This window comes from Ochlerotatus camptorhynchus, unplaced genomic scaffold (assembly GCF_037179485.1).
Source record: "Ochlerotatus camptorhynchus isolate MF236.1 unplaced genomic scaffold, CSIRO-AGI_Acam_v1.1 ptg000277l, whole genome shotgun sequence".
NCBI classification, from domain to species: domain Eukaryota; kingdom Metazoa; phylum Arthropoda; class Insecta; order Diptera; family Culicidae; genus Ochlerotatus; species Ochlerotatus camptorhynchus.
The window spans coordinates 811,094-829,423 of NW_027040766.1; the positions used below are offsets into that span (position 1 = coordinate 811,094).

Here is an 18,330-nt window from a genome sequence, read left to right on the forward strand (position 1 = left end):
ATTCATGCCAAGTATAGTAGAACTCCTAACCCATCTCTTTTGAAATTAGTTATTGGCCCTGAAAAGGGCCGTTTCAGATAGGGAAAATGAACGAAGCTTAACTCTCGCTTGGCGTCTTCAGAGTAGGTAACAGCGTCACGAATGACGTTTTTCAGCAACACTTTCAGCGCACCTCGGGTTTCCTCGTAGCTCAGACCGGAGATACGCATTATCACGACGAGCCTGACGACAGTCTTGGAAATACCCTGTAAGTTATCATGCAACACCTTACGATGCCGCTTGGCTCCTTCTTTGCCGAGTCCTTTGGCTCCCTTGCCACGTCCAGGCAATGTTTATGCTGTTTAAGCTGCCTTCGGATACGGTTGACAGAAAATGGATGCGAAAAACTGCTTGACGGTCTAACAGAGAATGATGTTTATTTTGACCATGAATACCTCTTTTATACCTACACGAAGGCTAAATTCTGCTTGCAAGTAGTTGCAATTTTGTTCTTTCATCGTTTATGATTGGTTGAACATAACAAAAGTATGTTATTAAATAGAGGAAAAAGCGGTTGAAATTTTTATTCAACGTGTTCGATTCATCGTATCTGCACCGTAACTAAGCACAATGGCTCATATCAAGCAGACCGCTCGTAAGTCCACTGGAGGAAAGGCTCCTCCTGAAATCGCCCAGGACTTTCAAGACCGATCTGTGCTTCCAGAGCTCGGCCGTTGCAGGAATCCAGCTAGGCTGTCTGGTCGGTCTGTTCGAAGATACCAACCTGTGCGCCATCAACGTCAAGCGTGTCACAATAATGCCAAAAGATATTCATCTGGCTCATCGTATTCGTGGTGAACGCTCTTAATTTCTCCGTCGAAATCTAACAAAGCTGGCCCTTTTCAGAGCCATTAAAAGATTCCACAAGAGAGTTGGGAAGGAAATTTCTGCTGCTTTCACTGATCGCATCACAGTGAATCCTGATCTTACAATTGCAACCAGAACGGCGCCGGTGGTGTAGTGGTAAGCGTGATTACCTCTCACCCCAGCAGGCCTGGGTTCAATCCCAGTCGGTGCCGCCGGGATGTTCGGAGGCATAACATCTCTGATCACGTCTTCCTTCGGATGGGAAGTAAAGCCGTTGGTCCCCGGTTCATGAGTTGATGGGTCAATAGGTAGGGTCCAGGTGTGGGAGCTGCCTTCCTGGCACGTCGGTAGCATTGGTGCTCAGCACGGAAAACAAGATCGTCGGAAAAAACAAACCAAATGAAAAAAAAAAAAAAAAAAAATTGCAACCAGAACCAAAAGCTATGCGATGCTAGTTTTCATTGCTGTGACGACGACTGTAAGGGACTTAGAAACAGAAGGATGAAAGCCAATTCTCTATCAATTTCCTCTTTTGTGATCACTATGGCTTCACTCAACTATTTCGCACTATTTCTGCTATTCTCTTCTATAATCCACAACAACAATGATATCAATGAATGTTGGCCGTTGAGTTAACGTTATCCGACCCTTATTAGTTGCTCCTCCGTGAATGATCAGAACTAATCAACTTGCTCAGCGCGGTTGTTACTAGAGACCGCGAATTTCTCAACATTTTCACGGCTGTCTCGGGAAGGATAGTTGTGTTAGTGAGGTAGGATATTTTTAGATCAGGATTCATGTGGTAAATGATGCGATCGGTTGAATCAGAATTTGTTTTTATTCAAATCTAGTGGGGATAAGGCAAAGTGAAAAATTGCAAGAATGGGGACGGGCCTGGAATTGAGCCCCGACCTTCTGCTCAGTAAACAGAAACGGTAACCACTGAGTTATCGAGCCTCGTCGTAATGCTACATCGACATGTTTCGTCTAGGAATGATCCTTTGATGACTGTGTTGGGAAAGCAGCATAAGCATGTACGTTATTGGTCGATTTATTAGTTATTTCGACGCTTTTGGACAATGCTGGGCATTTACCACTTTTTCAATAGTTTCTTGTTGAAAATCAACAGTCGAAAGTAGTGCTATCGATGCGTGGAAATATTGCTGATGGATTGATGATAAAAATTTTGAAATTGGACCAGGGGCATCTGAATTATTAACGTTTAAAGTCTTTCACAATTTTGTTTCATGTTCCATTTTCGGTTTTCACAAAGTGTACCCCCATATAGAAATCACAGACGTAGTCCTACGTCAAAAAAAACTAAAGTATCCAGATAGTTGAAGTCCCAGCTCTTAGTTGAACACCCTTCTGGATATCCGGATGCATCGGGAAAGTGACCTTTTATTAAAAGTAGTCCTAGAGATTCGCGATTTTGTTCTAAAATGCACACAATCTTGAGTATAGAGGACATATATCACCACCATATATATTCTGCACTAGGTCGTCAGAAAACGATTATCAAGATATTTGAAATCATCGGAAAAGTGGTAATTTTTTAGAAGTAGATTAGAGCTCTGCGATTTTTTTTAGAAAATGCATAAAGCCCTTAGTTGAATAAATGTATCTCAGCACCATATTGATTCGATCCCCCAGTAGTCATAGAGTGTGCTTCTGGATATCCAGTTTCACCGGCGAAATGGTCAATTCCTTTAAGTAATCCTAGTGATCCGCGATTTTTGTTTTTCTAAATTGCATGCAATCTTGAGTATAGAGGAAATATGCCATAGCCATATTGATTATGCTACCGAGTGGCCAGAAAACAGGATTTCCGAAGTCAGCATAAAAGTGGTCATAAAACTCTGCGATTTTTTACAAATTGCACAGCGCCTTGTGTAAAGTGGAGAAATCTAGAAAAATAGAACATCCTTCCGAACATCCAGATTCTTTGTAAAAGTCGTCAGTTTTTGAACGTGTCACCTTAGACATTCGGATTGCTCTGAAAAGTGATAATTTCCTGAATGTGGTCCAGAGTTCCTGAATTTCCTGAATGTGGTCCTGCTGTTCTAATTTTTTGTTCATTACGCTATATTAAATTATTCCACGGAAATACATAACACATATTCGTTATAGGGTAAGACAGAAGAGCTTTGCATCTTTTTAGTCAAAAATGCATGGTATCGTGAACAAGGCTGAAATATCTTACCAACAAATAGCTGGTAATCACAAAATGGCAGGATTAACCTGGATTAACCTGAAAAAGGGTCAATTTGTTACCGAAGGGTTATTAATATCACTTCATATATCATCAGTCTGTCAAAGAGATTCTAGTATTGTTTCGGATAATAGTTAATAAATTCTTTTAAACAACAAACGAACGAAAATAAACAGTAAAATTAATTATCTCTTATTATATGGTTTTGCTTAGATACATAAAAACAAACACAATGAAAATTTCTCATTGCCATCATTTATGGCATTCCTTACATCTATATTTAATATTGCATGATCGGTGTTTTCGCAAGTATTACATTTTACTCGACCTTTTGATGAGTTTCCGAACAGAAATAGCAAAAGTAATATGACTTGACGATTCTTCATCTTAAGTTTTCCCCTTCGCAAACGATAGGGTGATGGCATATTTCCTCTACAGTCAAGATTGTATGCAATTTAGAAAAAAAAAATGGGATCAGATTGAATCAGGAATTGACCATTTTCCCTGTGTTTCCAGATATTCAGAGGATCGTTTTCTGGCCACTTGGTTGCAGAATCGATTTGATGATGGTATATTTCCTCTTTACTCGAGATTGTTTGCAATTTCGAAAAAAAAATCGTGAATCTCTGGGACTACTTTTAAGAAATAACCCATTTCCCGGCGAATCTGGATATCCAGTTGGGTGTTTCATGGCCACCGGGGGGATAGAATCAATATGGCGTTGGAATATATTTTCTCAACTGAGGTTTCTTTACAATTTCTTAATAATCACGAATCTCTAGGTCTACTTTCAGGAATTGACCTTGATTCCAGTAGTTCCGCATATCCAGAGGACCGTTTTTTGACTACCCGATAGTAAAATCGATGTAGTGATGGCATGTATCCTCTATGCTCATGAATGTTTGCAATCGGATCTCTAGGTCTACTTTCTAGAATTGACTATTTTCCCGGTAATTGCGGATAACCAGAGGACCTTTTTCTAGCCACTTGGCTGCATAATCGATATGGTGATGGTATATTTCCCATGGTTGTTTGCAAATTAGAAAAAAATCTCGCAGCTCTAGGACTACTTTTAAGAATTGACCATTTTCCCGGTGAATCCGGATATCCAGAAGGGCATATCATGGCCACCGGGGACCAAATCAATATGGCACTGAGATATATCTTCTTAACTAAGGGTTCTTCACATTTTCTAAAAAAGCACGGATCTCCAGGTCTAGTTTTAGGAATTGATTATTTTCCCGGTGATTCCGGATATCCAGAAGACTGTATTCTGGCCACTCGGTAGCAGAATTGACATGTTGCTGTCGTTTTTCCTCTATTCTAATGATTATATACAATTTAAAAAATCGCGGATCTCTAGGTCTACTAGGAATCAAAATTTCCACAGAGCCACCTTTCACGGGTTTTATCGTTCCGATTGGCCACCCACAACTCCAATCGGTTCCTTGTATGTTCCGTTTGAAAGTAGATAGTCATAACTTTCAATTATCGGTTCAATCTTAAGATTTGGTAACCACATTTCTGAGAACCAGTAATGTCAACATGAATCGACACGCATTTTGCTCGGGACTTTTCCGGGTTTTTCCGTTCCGGCTAGCCAACCAAAGGTCCAATTGAATATTTACCTATAACAAACGAAAGAGGATAGCCGCCATACCTTTTAAATGATGACTGAATCATAACGATTGATCATTGCATTACTGAGAACTAGCCATGTCAACATGCATCGACACGCATTTTGCAACCTTGGGGTTATGTCAGTTTTAATGTATACGGCGTAAAAGGAGGCATTCCCAACTCCAATAAGGTTCAATTCGTTAAATGCAGGTTTTTTTTGCTCGAACATGACTTTTACTGACACTTAAAATTTCACATCTGTTTCATGACCACACGCAAACTTTCTGCTAATTTTATGCAGCCCAATTACAGACATTTATGAAATTCACAGACATTTTTCGCAGACTTCTGAAAAAAAGAATCTGGCATCTCTGGTGACCAATATCTGGGTAGCCTTAGTGTCCTGAATAACATTAGCGAAAATCGTTATCTAGTATATTGCCAGACTAACGTGGTATCCCGTGTTGTAACGGATTAAGAAACATATATTACGGTACGTGAAATCCATTTACATGCTTCAGATGGGATCACTCGATGTCAACGTTAAGAGAAACCGCGTTATTTGTGAGGTTACTGTAATTAACGCTATGCTCCTCAAACCAGGGACAAACATGCAAACGCTATGCTCTCGAGTACATGATTCCACTTTTTTAAAGCTATTAAATAATTTAAGTAGTGTTTACCCATTTCAAACGTTCAATTGTGTAGCTACCATCGACTAAACTGTTATACTCAGAAAGTGTAGCAACAGCAAGTAATCAACTGAATGATCTTTTAATCAGTGAAAATATTACAATTCAGTCAAATTTCTCTCGAGGTTCTTTTATTCAAATATTAACTTCCAACTCCGGCTATCCTTTGTATAATTCAACGAGGGTTACTTTCACTCGCTTCGCTATAATTTTTTTTCGGAATTGTGAAGTTGTTATATTTTGTCTTTACGGAAGATTCAAATCTTCCGTAAAGACAAAATATAACAACTTCACAATCCCGAAAAAAAAATAGCTTGCGGCTGGTGTGTGTTATTTTAGTGAATGCGGCTTCTTCAGTCAGTCTTCAGTGTATATGCAGCTAAACCCGAGTTAATGCTTCAAAACACCGACGTTTCGGTGATTTCACTTTAAAAAAGTTACAATTGTATGATTAGTGACCAGTAATCACTCACGAATCATAAAATTCCTGAGTTGATGCTTTGAAAGTTAAATTGGCTTATTTTATGTGCCAAACACATACATTACAATTTATTCTTGTTACATACATTATCATTATAACATATCTAATGATTTCAAAATTAAAAAAAAAACTATTTTAAAGCGTAGTGAGTGGAAACAACCCTGAATTGAACGAAGTTAGGAATAGCTTCATGAATAGCGATTTCCCATGAAAGCGTGCTACCATCCGTTACATAATCAGAAAATTCTTGACCTACTGTTCGCCTGATATTTTTTCGCTGCTTTCATCCTGTCCAACCATAAACAACTCAATGAAATGCAAACGAGCGGTGGTCTGTTTTTTTTTTCTCCTCTAATTGCTGAGGATGGTCGCTCATCAACTTCCATGCACCGTTCCGGATATCAACCGTTCAACGGTCAGAGACAAAACGTGTGCGGGGATTTCTATGATTACTTCCACGAATGCCTCATTACGCTTTCGCCCATAGCTCACGCTGCTGTGAGCCGGTGGTGTGGGATGGTTTCCATGGGAAAAATTGCCACAAATCCCGTGGACAAAAAGCCGTGCCGTCGTCGACGTCGTAATGATGCGCGTGATTAGGGGTCCATCCATCGTTCGTTAGGCAGCGCAGATTTAATCATCATTGCACCATTGCTACTTTGTGACGGTATGTAGATATCTAGTGTATGTTTGCGGGTGAGAAATGATGCTGGGTAGATGAATTTAATTGAAAAGCTTTGGTCTGGTTTGGCACTAAAAGCGTTGGGGAACGTGGATGATGATGGAATGTGGAGAAAAATGAGGACGATAGAAGGTGCAAAAAGGTTTTTTTTTCCGTTGGGGGGGGGGGGGGGGCTGGAAAAATGGAAGTGGTTTTTTTTTTATATGAGGGATAGAGGCTCTGCTGGGGAAGGGACTTGCATATTAGAGCTCATTTGTCAAGCTGTGCGAACCCTGCGGGATATTTAATTAACATTTTCGACTGTTCGAATGATGCTTTAAAAAGCCTTGATTTTGTAGTGTCTTCACACAAAACAATTTATACTCAATTCTGCTTTAGGAGGGTGATCGGGCACGGATAGGACCCGATTTTAAAGTTGTGTGATAAAAGGAAATATTGATACGAGAACGATTATTTGACCGTCCTGTTATGGCGGAGGTATAAGAACTTTAAAATTCTAATAACCTAAAATCTAATAATCCAATATAAACGTTTATTTATTGTAACATAACAAGAAAACTACAAAACAAGCAATGACAATGATACGGGGACAAGTGGCGACATCTAAAGGTAGGTACACTAGCTACTTTATGTTAAGGTAGAGGCAGTAGTAGTCACCTGCACGAACAGAGGGTTTTAATTATTGTAAAATTTGCGGATGCGTGCACCATTTTGAACACCACCGGATTTTTCTTTGATTTTTTGAAACAAGTTACATAACATTTGGTTGCAATTTGAGATAACACGATCAAAAATAGAGACGATAAAAATCGTATAAATCCAAAAGTAATTCTCTTTAGAGTAAACATATAAAGACTACTCACTAGGGTGGGTCAACTTTATATGGCGCATCACAACCCCCGGGTCCTAGCAGCTCTTTAGATGCATGCGTGTTACGTACATGACAACAGACATATCTCGACTCGTAGCCTATTCACTTGTGTTTTGTTGAAGATCAGCTGTAGCAGCGATGGTGATATTCCAGGGTTGTAGTATTCTGGGTGGTTCAGTATCGCACATCCTCACCAACCCAGAAATTCAAAAATTTCTGAAAAGAAATAAGAGAATCCTCTTCGGAAGGATGGGAGTTTTGGAAGGAGTTTGGATCAGGGTTTACGACAAAATATGCTGGGAATTTTGTTCTTCTTCATTGGTTGGAACAGGAAGAATATACCTCTTTTCCACTGGACGTCTCAGCTCACCGGTAGCAGTCTTAAGGTCACTAATCTCATAATGTTGTCTTCTTCAGGGTGCAGAGCTATGATTCTTCCCATGTTCCATTGAATCGGAGTGAGATTTTCATCCTTGATGATAACTAATCTTCCTGGTACTATGAGAGATGCTGGCTTCCATCTTTTGGTTCTAGCATGCAATTTTTCTTAAAAATTCCCTTCGCCAACGAATCCAGAAATGCTGTAGTTTCTGCTGGATCGCTTGAAACTGATTCAGATGGTTTGCCGGGATGATGCGATGTTTGACGTCAGGAAGAGCTTGAAGAGACGAGCCCCTACAAAGAAGGGTGCTGGTTTCAACGGCTCCAGATCGTCCGGGTCATTCGACATCTGGGTTAACGGACGAAAATTAAGGCAGGCCTCAACCTGCGTAAGTAGTGTTTTAAAATCTTCTAACGAAAGTAATGCTTCTTCAGCAAATGTTTCTTGGAAGATCGGACAGCTGCCTCCCAGAGTCCTCCAAAGTGTGGAGCACTTGGAGGATTAAAGTGCCATTCTCGATCCTTTAGCAAACGGAAGAGTTCTAATAATTGGTTCTTAGCGCCAACAAAATGTGTGCCATTATCCGAATAGATATCGGAGCATTTTCCTCTTCGAGACACAAATCGTCGCAAGGCTTGCATGAACCGCTCTGTTGAAAGATCAGAAACGAGTTCCAAGTGTACTGCCTTCGTACAGAGGCAGATAAACACTGCTAAGTAAGCCTTCACGGCCGCGCGTCTCGGAGCTGGTCGGATGTACACGGGGCCAAAGTAGTCCACGCCTGTTTTCGCGTATGGTCGGGATACTGTAACACGAGATGATCCCATGAATTGCTGGACTGTGGATGGTTTGGTACGGTAGCATTTCATTTCTGGCTACGTTCCTCCCACCAAGAGGCCAAAATTGTAGTTGAATCACTCCCAATAGTGGTTGGGGCTTGGCATGTAATAGCCGCTCATGAAAATGTGTCATTACCATACGGGTTAACTGGTGGCGGGCGGGTAATACCGCCGGAAGTTTGGTACTTCCTAGTTCATCGGAGTTCTTCAGACGTCCTCCTACTTTTATTAGTCCGTCCTTGCATACGTACGGGTAAAACCACCTCAGCGGTGACTTCCTGGATACTGATTCCCCTTTTGTTAGCACCTTATATTCTTCGGGAAAGACTTCTTTCTGCACGTTGCGCACCAGAGTATACTCAGCAGCTCTTAACTCCACAGTGGTTAAGAATCCGTTCTTAGAACGCTCATTCCTTGGGACTCGTAGCAGTTCTATTAAACGCAACCAGTATGCTGTTCATCGAATCAGATCTGAATACGAACCGAACTTACTGATGTACATATTGTTGAACGTTTCAATAGGTGACACTGTGCAAGCAACAGCTGTGCGATCCTCACTAGGGTGGGTCAACTTTATATGGCTCATCACAACCCCGGGTCCTCGCAGCTCTTTCGATTCATGCTGCAATCCCCAGCAGCTGTGCTGATTTCGAATGAACTCGATTAAGATCTAGATTTACGAGAGAGCATTAAAATTTGTATGGGAAAATGTTTGGAAAAGGTACAAAACTATTCAGTTGCTTGACAAAATTTAAAAAATTGCTCAATTTTCACTAAACCTGGAACTTAGATCGAGAAAACTATACAGAACAACATCATGCAATACCGCAAATCGATTCGACTTCTGTGCAGAAAGTTAGTTTTTTAACAGTGTGGAATACAGGGCCATAAATACAAAATAATAACTAATTTCCAGGTTTGATAACACAAATTATAAAGCTCTTCCGCAAATCCAGCTCGTAACTAAATTCGTTCAAATTTGGCACAGTTGTTGGGGATCAGATGAACAACCCTACTGCTCTCTCTCTCTAAAGAAGTCATTAAAATAAAAATAACGCCCTGTCAATAAACAAGCGTCTAATGGGTGAACTTATGCAAATAAGTATTCAGTGTTGACTCAAATCAAGATCAGGAAATCCAAATCAACAATTTTTCAAGATCAATATCACGTAAAATCACAGGAACCAATATCACAATCCATTATCACCACGAAAATCACACGTGATTTTCTACCAATATCAGCCGTGATTTTCTATTCCCAAAACTAACCAAGATCAATATCAATCAAGATCAAAATCATCGAAAATCATAGGTTTAGAAGATATGTTAAATTCTAGAGCTTGGGGCATTCCGAAATTCAAGTCAACATTCCGGATGAAATTAAAATGGTGGATTTCAACCCTAGAGGGCTTCCACAAATCTAAGATTGCGTACCAAAACCCAATATGGCGGCCTCTGGACAGGGAATATGCATCTAAACCTATGAAAAATTGGTATCTACGGAATGTTAATTTTCCACTTTGCACTAATCGAGCCCATTCCGTAGATACCCATATTGCATGGGTTTAGATGCGTATTCCCTGTCCGGGGGCCACCATATTGAATTTTGGTCCGCCATATTGGATTCCAAAATGGCAGCGGATGTCAATTTTCCACTTTCCATCCATCGAGCACATTCCGTAGATACCCATATTGAATGGGTTTAGATGAATATTCCCTGTCCGGGGGCCGCCATATTGGATTATGGTCCGCCATATTGGATTCCAAAACGACGGCGGATGTCAATTATCTACTTCCACTTATCAAGCCCATTCCGCAGATACCAATATTGCATGGGTTTAAATGGATATACGCTCTCTGGAGGCTGCCATTTGGGATTTTGGTCCACCATATTGGATTCCAAAATGGCAGCGGATGTCAATTTTTCACTTCCCATGATCAAGCCCATTCCGTAGATACCCATAGTACATGGGTTTATATGCATATTCCCTGTCCGAAGACCACCATATTGGATTTTGGTCCACCATAGTGGATTCCAAAATGGCGGTGGATGTCAATTTTCCACTTCCCCTTATCGAGCTTATTCCGCAGATACCCATATTGCATGGGTTTAAATGCATATACACTGTCCGAAGACCACCATATTGGATTATGGTCCGCCATCTTGGATTCCAAAACGACGGTGGATGTCAATTATCTACTTCCACTTATCGAGCCCATTCCGCAGATACCAATATTGCATGGGTTTAAATGGATATACGCTCTCTGGAGGCTGCCATTTGGGATTTTGGTCCACCATATTGGATTTCAAAATGGCAGCGGATGTCAATTTTTCACTTCCCATGATCAAGCCCATTCCGTAGATACCCATAGTACATGGGTTTAAATGCATATACACTGTCCGAAGACCACCATATTGGATTTTGGTCCGCCATATTGGTTTCCACAATGGCGGTGGATGTCAATTTTCCACTTCCCCTTATCGAGCCCATTCCGCAGATACCCATATTGCATGGGTTTAAATGCATATACACTGTCCGAAGACCACCATATTGGATTATGGTCCGCCATCTTGGATTCCAAAACGACGGCGGATGTCAATTATCTACTTCCACTTATCGAGCCCATTCCGCAGATACCAATATTGCATGGGTTTAAATGGATATACGCTCTCTGGAGGCTGCCATTTGGGATTTTGGTCCACCATATTGGATTTCAAAATGGCAGCGGATGTCAATTTTTCACTTCCCATGATCAAGCCCATTCCGTAGATACCCATAGTACATGGGTTTAAATGCATATACACTGTCCGAAGACGTCACGACAAGACGTGATATTTAGTAAGTCTAAAGTAAGTCTAAAGTTCAAAAGTGAACCGAACAATGTGCCTCAAAGTGCAGTGAACGACCTTTTTCTATTCCTGACCAAATTCTGAGTCAATCACGACTGTCTTGGTCTAAAAGTCAAGGATCTTCCACTCTCCGGCTTGATAATCGCCAAACAGGAGAGCATCCTCGGAAGCGGAAGTCCTTATTGAAAAGGAGACAGACCCTTCTCGGCTCGACCAAGGTGGCCTTGTCACGGTCAGCCGATAGTTGCCAACGAAGGGAGACGCCGTTGACCCAGAAAAGGCTACTTCGGTAGCTGCACATGGATAGCTACATTCTCTGGTTGCGATCCGCCATCGCAACGCGCAAAGCCAAGCCTTCCAATTCGCCATTGTTGTGACCACGTCTCCAGTCACCAGGAGTCATCTTCCAGAACAATCGAAGCCACTGATCCGCCATTGTCGACGGACTGATTAAACCACGGACCACCATCGCGGTCAAACAACATCGGCCTCAACAAAAACACCATCTGCGAGCGCTCGCCATCGTCCAGCAAACACCACCGGTACGTACCAAAGCAGCAGAAACCGATAGAACACACCCCACCATAGCCCAATAAAACTCAAAATTTGCACCATAATTCCAGTTAAATAAATTCCTAGACTTTTCCACCCACACTTTTGCTTTCAATTGATTTCACCATCGCTATTGGAATCCCACAGTTTCTGTACATTTTGCTCCGCGTAGCATTACCCAGTAACATGCCGGCCCTGTGACACAGTTCAGGGGTCTCATGCTACTGAGCTATTTACCCAGGAGTCTTAGTTGCGCCACTAGCATTGGCGTAGCTAGACAATTTATCTGGAGGAGGCCTAGATAATTCTGGAGGGGGCCTAGATAATTATGGAGGCACCTAACACCCCCATATTAGCTACGCCAATGGCCACTAGGATGAGTCTCATCTAGTCTCAAGACGTTCAAAATGTAGGTACAAAACGTTACAGAAGATGATTCAAGAGGCTGCAGATGAAAACTCCTGACGTTTCCAACGGAGATTTCACACGTTTTCTAAAGAGTTTCCAGCCATTGCCATAGATAAGCCCAGAAGTTCCTGAATCGTGACTACAGACTTTCTCGACGGAGGTTGTAGCTGTTCCGAAAGATGATTCTAGGCATTCCCGAAGATGATTCCAGGCACAGGCAGACTGAGACTCTAGACACTCCTGATGCACGATTTCACACGTTTTCGACGGAGATTCCATCCGTTGCCAAAGATGTTTCCAGACGTTCCAGGCGCAAGGTTCCAGATTTTCCCGAAGAAGGTTCCAGGTGTTCAACAGATGTTCCATCCGTTACCGAAGATGTTTCCAAACGTTCCTGATGTAAGATTCCTGAGAACGAGGTTCCAGGCGTTACAGAAAACAATGCCTGACGTTCTTGTAGATATTCTGAACGTTCCCGAAGATGATTTCAGACATTCAAAACGATTCAAGAGGCTCCAGATGAAGACTCCTGACGTTCTCATGGAGATTCTGGATGTCTCCAAAGATGATTTCAGACGTTAAAAATGGAGGTACGAGACGTTACGGAAGATGATTCAAGAGGGTCCAGAGGAATACTCTTGACGTTTTTATCGAAAATTTCACACGTTTTTAACTGAAATTCCATCCGTTGTTGAAGATGTTTCCAGAAGTTCCTGTGCAAGATTTCTGACGTTCTCAAGGAAGGTTCCAGGCATTACAGAAGACAATTCCTGATGTTCTCGTGGAGTTTCTGAACGTTCCCGAAGATGATTTCTGACATTCAAGAGACGTTCTTGAAGACGATTCAAGAGACTCCAGATGAAGACTGCTGACGGTTCCAACGGAAATACCAAACGTTTCCGAAGGAGTTTCCATCGGTTGCCAAAGAAGTTTCCAGACGTTCCTGGCGCAAGAAATCAGATGCTCCCAAAGAAGATTCCAGGTGACACATAAAACAATTCCTTACATTCTCGTGGAAGTTCTGGACGTTCTCGTAAATGATTTCAGAAGTTCAAGATGGAAGGACAAGACGTCCCCGAAGATGATTCAAATGACTCCAGACGTTTCCAAAGGAGATTTCACACGTTTTCGTTGGAGATTTCATTCGTTTCCGAAGATATTTCCAGAATTTCCTGACGCAAGAATTCCAGACGATCCCAAAGAGTTCCAGGCGTTACAGAAGACGATTCTTGACGTTCCCGTAAATGACTTCAGACGTTCAAGATGGAGGTACCAGAAGAACCCGAAGATGATTCCAGACGCTCCAGACGATTCCAACGGAGATTTCACACGTTTTCGACGGACGTTCCATCCGTTGTCGAAAATGTTTCCAGGCTGTAATGATCAGGAATTTTGTAAAAGTGTGTATATAACTTAATAGTTTGAATTAAATTCCTTAGTGTAGGCAGTAGGACGACACAATCATTTTAGCTGAAATTTTTCCTAAGAGGACCCCTTGATTTACGGATAAGGTATGAAAGGGACAGCCGCACGATTAAACGAGTCAAGTTATTTTCGTGTCTTTCGATTCACGATAGGACACGATGGGTTTCGGGAAATGATGGACTTCCGGTTCGTCCGAGCTTCACTTTTTTTAATCTGAGGATTCACGGTCTCGATCATTTTGCCGGTGACTTCCCAATGAACTTGAAGTGTGCGCGTTTGTTCGTGGTTTTTGTTTTTCTAATTAAATTGTGCGTGAAGAATTCGTGTGTGATCAGGAGGCAGACTATAAAACTGCAGCCATCTTTAAATCGTTCACAGCATAATTCACCGTACCCGAGCGCAGCAACTTCTCCCCGATGGACGGAATTTCCCCGGCAATCGTCAACCGGCTGGAAGCGGACGGATCCGTTAAATAAATCTGTCCGAGGAAACTCAGGGGATCTACACATGGGCACGGTCCACCTGTCGGTTCGTCAACCTACCGGCACGGCAGAGTAACCGCCATCGCACCGGCGTGTGAAACGCCGTTTCTTGAGCTCCATTCGTTGGATCACCGAGTACGTCGAACTCGTCGATGGGTCATCGACTGTGATCACGTAAGCCAACGATCATCTGGTGAGTCATCCCTTCTTTTTTTACTTTTGGAATGGGGCGTCCGGCGAAGGCGCCACGGAGTGATTTTTGCCAGTCAGCGCCGAGTATCCGTGACACGCTTTTCCGGAACTCATGATGTGGCATTCCCGCCTGTAAATTATGCGCGCGTAAGATTTCCGACGCAACTTCATTGTCACAGTGCAGACTCATTTAGAGCTGAGTGACCGATAAGATGACGTCACACCAAGGAACATGTAAGAGCATATGAGCACGTTAGTTAGGGAGAGAGAAATCGCACACACATAGGAGAGAGGAACGAACACACAAGTTTATAGAAATCGATGAAGATAACACGTAAATAAATCTACGTAGTAAAATCTAGTAATGTTGAAATATCCGTTATTCCGTCAATACACTGTCTGAATTAGTTCGTAAAATAAATGTTTTCTTGAAACGAACCATCTCCCTAGCTTTAATTGATTGAATGCATTCTACATCACTTCGCGTTCTCCGTTGTAGTTTTCGAGTCTCATCCTCTTGTTGAGAGTTTGACTGTTGAGGAGAGTAGTCCACTTCCAGATCGGGGCGACGACTAGTGGCAAGTGACGAGACTGCCGATGAGGATAAATTCTCTTTCGTAGAGGTCTTTTTGGCATGGGTGAGCTCCAGAGTTGCGACCTATCACAATCACGATCGCCAAACAGCTGATGGCAGTAATGTTTTGTACATTCCTATCAATGTGCTCGTTGAAGCTCTCTCCATGACCATCCATCAAGTTGACGAAAGAAGTAAAAAGCACCTGGTGAATGTCGTCTTCTGTTGTGATCCATCACCGATCTGGTCATTTCCGACAATCACGATACTCATCTGTGCTCGTTTTGAAGCAGTTGCTGCTTTGCTTGCTTATGTGCGTGTGTTGGCGAGTGAGCCCAACAGCTTCCGTTTCATGTTGCCTGCTTTGTTTCTAACTCACACAGTCGCGCCTGCCGAGACGAATTTGGAATGCGTCGGCATTGTTTTTATTTTCTTCTGTCGTTTCGCTTTTTATCATGATCGTACTGCAGAAGTCTTCACTGTTTTCGTTGTGCTTTTCATTTTCAGCAGCGTGTAACGTTTTGCTTGTGAGCAGCGACCATTACTGGTGATTGTTGTTTTCCATGGCTCTAACTCTCACTGCGTGACAAAACGATCTGTCAGCGATAGTCGGTTGATGCGAAGACGAGTGTCACGTGAGTGTCATGATATTTTGCATCACTGGTGAGCTCTCACCGACTCTATGAGTGATTATCGTGTTTGTGATTTTACGGAGATAATAGGGTTTTCCCGTTTGGACGGTTAGTTGAAAGTCGGCTTGCCTGATCCGTAAATCCTTTCTAAGAAATTTAATGGACTCGCCCTTAGGAGAGTCTCAAGTTGGGCGTGTGGTCTCCCTTGTGGAGTGGCGCGTTTTAAGTCGGATCGTCCAGGCTGGCTACAAGACGTTCCTGATGCGAGATTTCTGACGTTCTCAAAGAAGGTTCCAGGCTTTACAGAAGACAATCCCTGACGTTCTCATGGAGATTCTGAACGTTCCTGAAGATGATTTCAGACATTCAAGACGATTTAAGAGGCTCCAGATTAAGACTCCAGACGTTTCCAACGGATATATCACACGTTACCGAAGGAGTTTCCAGCCATTGCCAAAGACAATTCTAGACGTTCCTGCTGCGTGATTCTGGACTTTCTCGATAGAGGTTATTAGTGTTCCCAAAGATGATTCTAGACATTCCCGAAGATGATTCCTGACGCTCCAGACACTACTTAGACACTACCAGTGCTATGTTCCTAAAATTTAAGCTAATTAGTAACACCCAATATTAACCTGCGCCCTGAAAATTTAAATCTGCCCAAAATAACTATGCACCCACCTCTTGAAGTCTTAAAAAAAATGACTTTGTTTCAAATAGTGTATTTGATAGTCTAGCTGATATGGTATGTTCCAAACATTTGCGCTTATCGCTGCTGCACGATGGCCAGCGCCGTATTCTACATATGTCGAAGGTGGCATTTGACACACAACAAAATCCCGAAGGGCGGAAAAACAATCTAGTGTTCCTTGAACACCTACAAAGTTCCCCTATCCTTACTTCATGAAATTATGTTTTATTCCTTAAATTGTTTAAAGCACCATCACTTTCTTTTCTTAAATATTATTAGACTATTGTCTTATTTTTTGAGTCTTTATGGCTCTGAGACCGATGTTAGTATTCACATTTAATTGAATTCAGAGTCAAAAAGGTATGCAATTACTTTACACAACTGTTGTGCGATCAATATTGGCCTACAGATGTCTTGTGTGGTGGCAGAAAGGAGAGATAAGAACAGTGCAGACAAAATTGAAGCATCTACAACGGATGTACTTCATGACCTTGCCTAGGGCGTTCTCTACAAATCCTACTGCCGCATTCGAAGCTTTATTCAATGTGTCACCACTATACATATACACTACCCATCTTAAGTGTGGACTCGCATAGACAAGTATTACAATCCTCATTGGAATATTGCATCAACCCCCAACAAGTTTAGCATCACCAAAATTTTTGGAAAAACCTGAAAACGGGCTGAATATGCTTAAGGAAGATATAATGTGTGTCACTGAAACGTGAAAAAGAACTGATACACTTCAGAAAAGTTCGAAATCACTTCGGAAAGCACTTAATCATTAAATGAAAAATCTAAATCCCCTCTAAAAGAATTGAAAAATTCTATAACACTTTGAAAAGTGCTGAGGTACTTCACCTGTACCATTTTCTTACATTAGTATAATTGTGTGACAAGTACAATCACACTCAATGCCCAGGGAAATCGAGAAATTTTCCAACCCGAAAAATTCCTTGACCGGGCCGGGAATACCATTAGAAAAGCGTGCTCTCAACTTACCTAGTGTTCTAAATGCACTTGTACAGTTATTTATTGAGAGTTTTCGATGCCTGTACCATTTTTTCATTAGTATAATTGTGTGGCAAGTACAATCATACTCTACGCCCGGGGAAGTCTGAACATTTTTCAACCTGAAAAAATCATAGACCGGATCGGGAATCGAACCCAGCCACCTCCAGCATGGTATTGCTTTGTAGTTGTGCCGTTACTGACTGAGCTAAGCGAGTATTCAAGTAACAGTTATAAGGGCCTCCCTTAGCTCAGTCGATAAAAGCTAAACAGCTACAAAGCAATACCATGCTGGCTGGAGGTGGCTGGGTTCGATTCCCGATCCGGTCTATGGATTTTTCGGGTTGGAAAATTTCTTGACTTCCCTGGGCATAGAGTATGATTGTACTTGTCACACAATTATACTAATGTAAAAAAAATGGTACAAGTATCGAAAGCTCTCAATAAATAACTGTGCAGGTTCCAAGCACGCTTTTCTACTGGTAAAATAGACAAACTTGACAAATCAACAAATATAAAGGGTGATACGGTCAAAATTTGGTCAAGGGAAAACGCGTGTAAATCGGTGAAATCGTTTATTTAAAAAATCAAATTAAATTTCTTTTTCAAGTTCAATTAGTATAAAATTCAGGAAAAATATTCAGTTAGGCTTCCGCTTTTCCAAATCCGAATTGCCGGGCCTTACGCTTGACCCCTGCCATCAGATTTTGTACAGCCACCTTGTCCACCTTCTTCGCCGCAGAAAGCCAGTTTGCCTTGAACTGCTGCTCGCCCTTAGCAGTTTTTTTGGTCTTCTTTAGGTTCCGCTTGACAATAGCCCAGTATTTCTCAATTGGGCGGAGCTCTGGCGTGTTGGGAGGGTTCTTGTCCTTGGGAACCACCTGCAC

The 18,330-nt window shown here is 41.9% G+C and overlaps 1 protein-coding gene across 1 annotated transcript in view; it reads right to left on the reverse strand.

The window, feature by feature from the left end:
- The window catches only part of LOC135706300 (neuroligin-1-like), a 762,843-nt gene that overhangs the window by 446,644 nt on the left and 297,869 nt on the right, over positions 1-18,330 (reverse strand). The window lies entirely within an intron of this gene.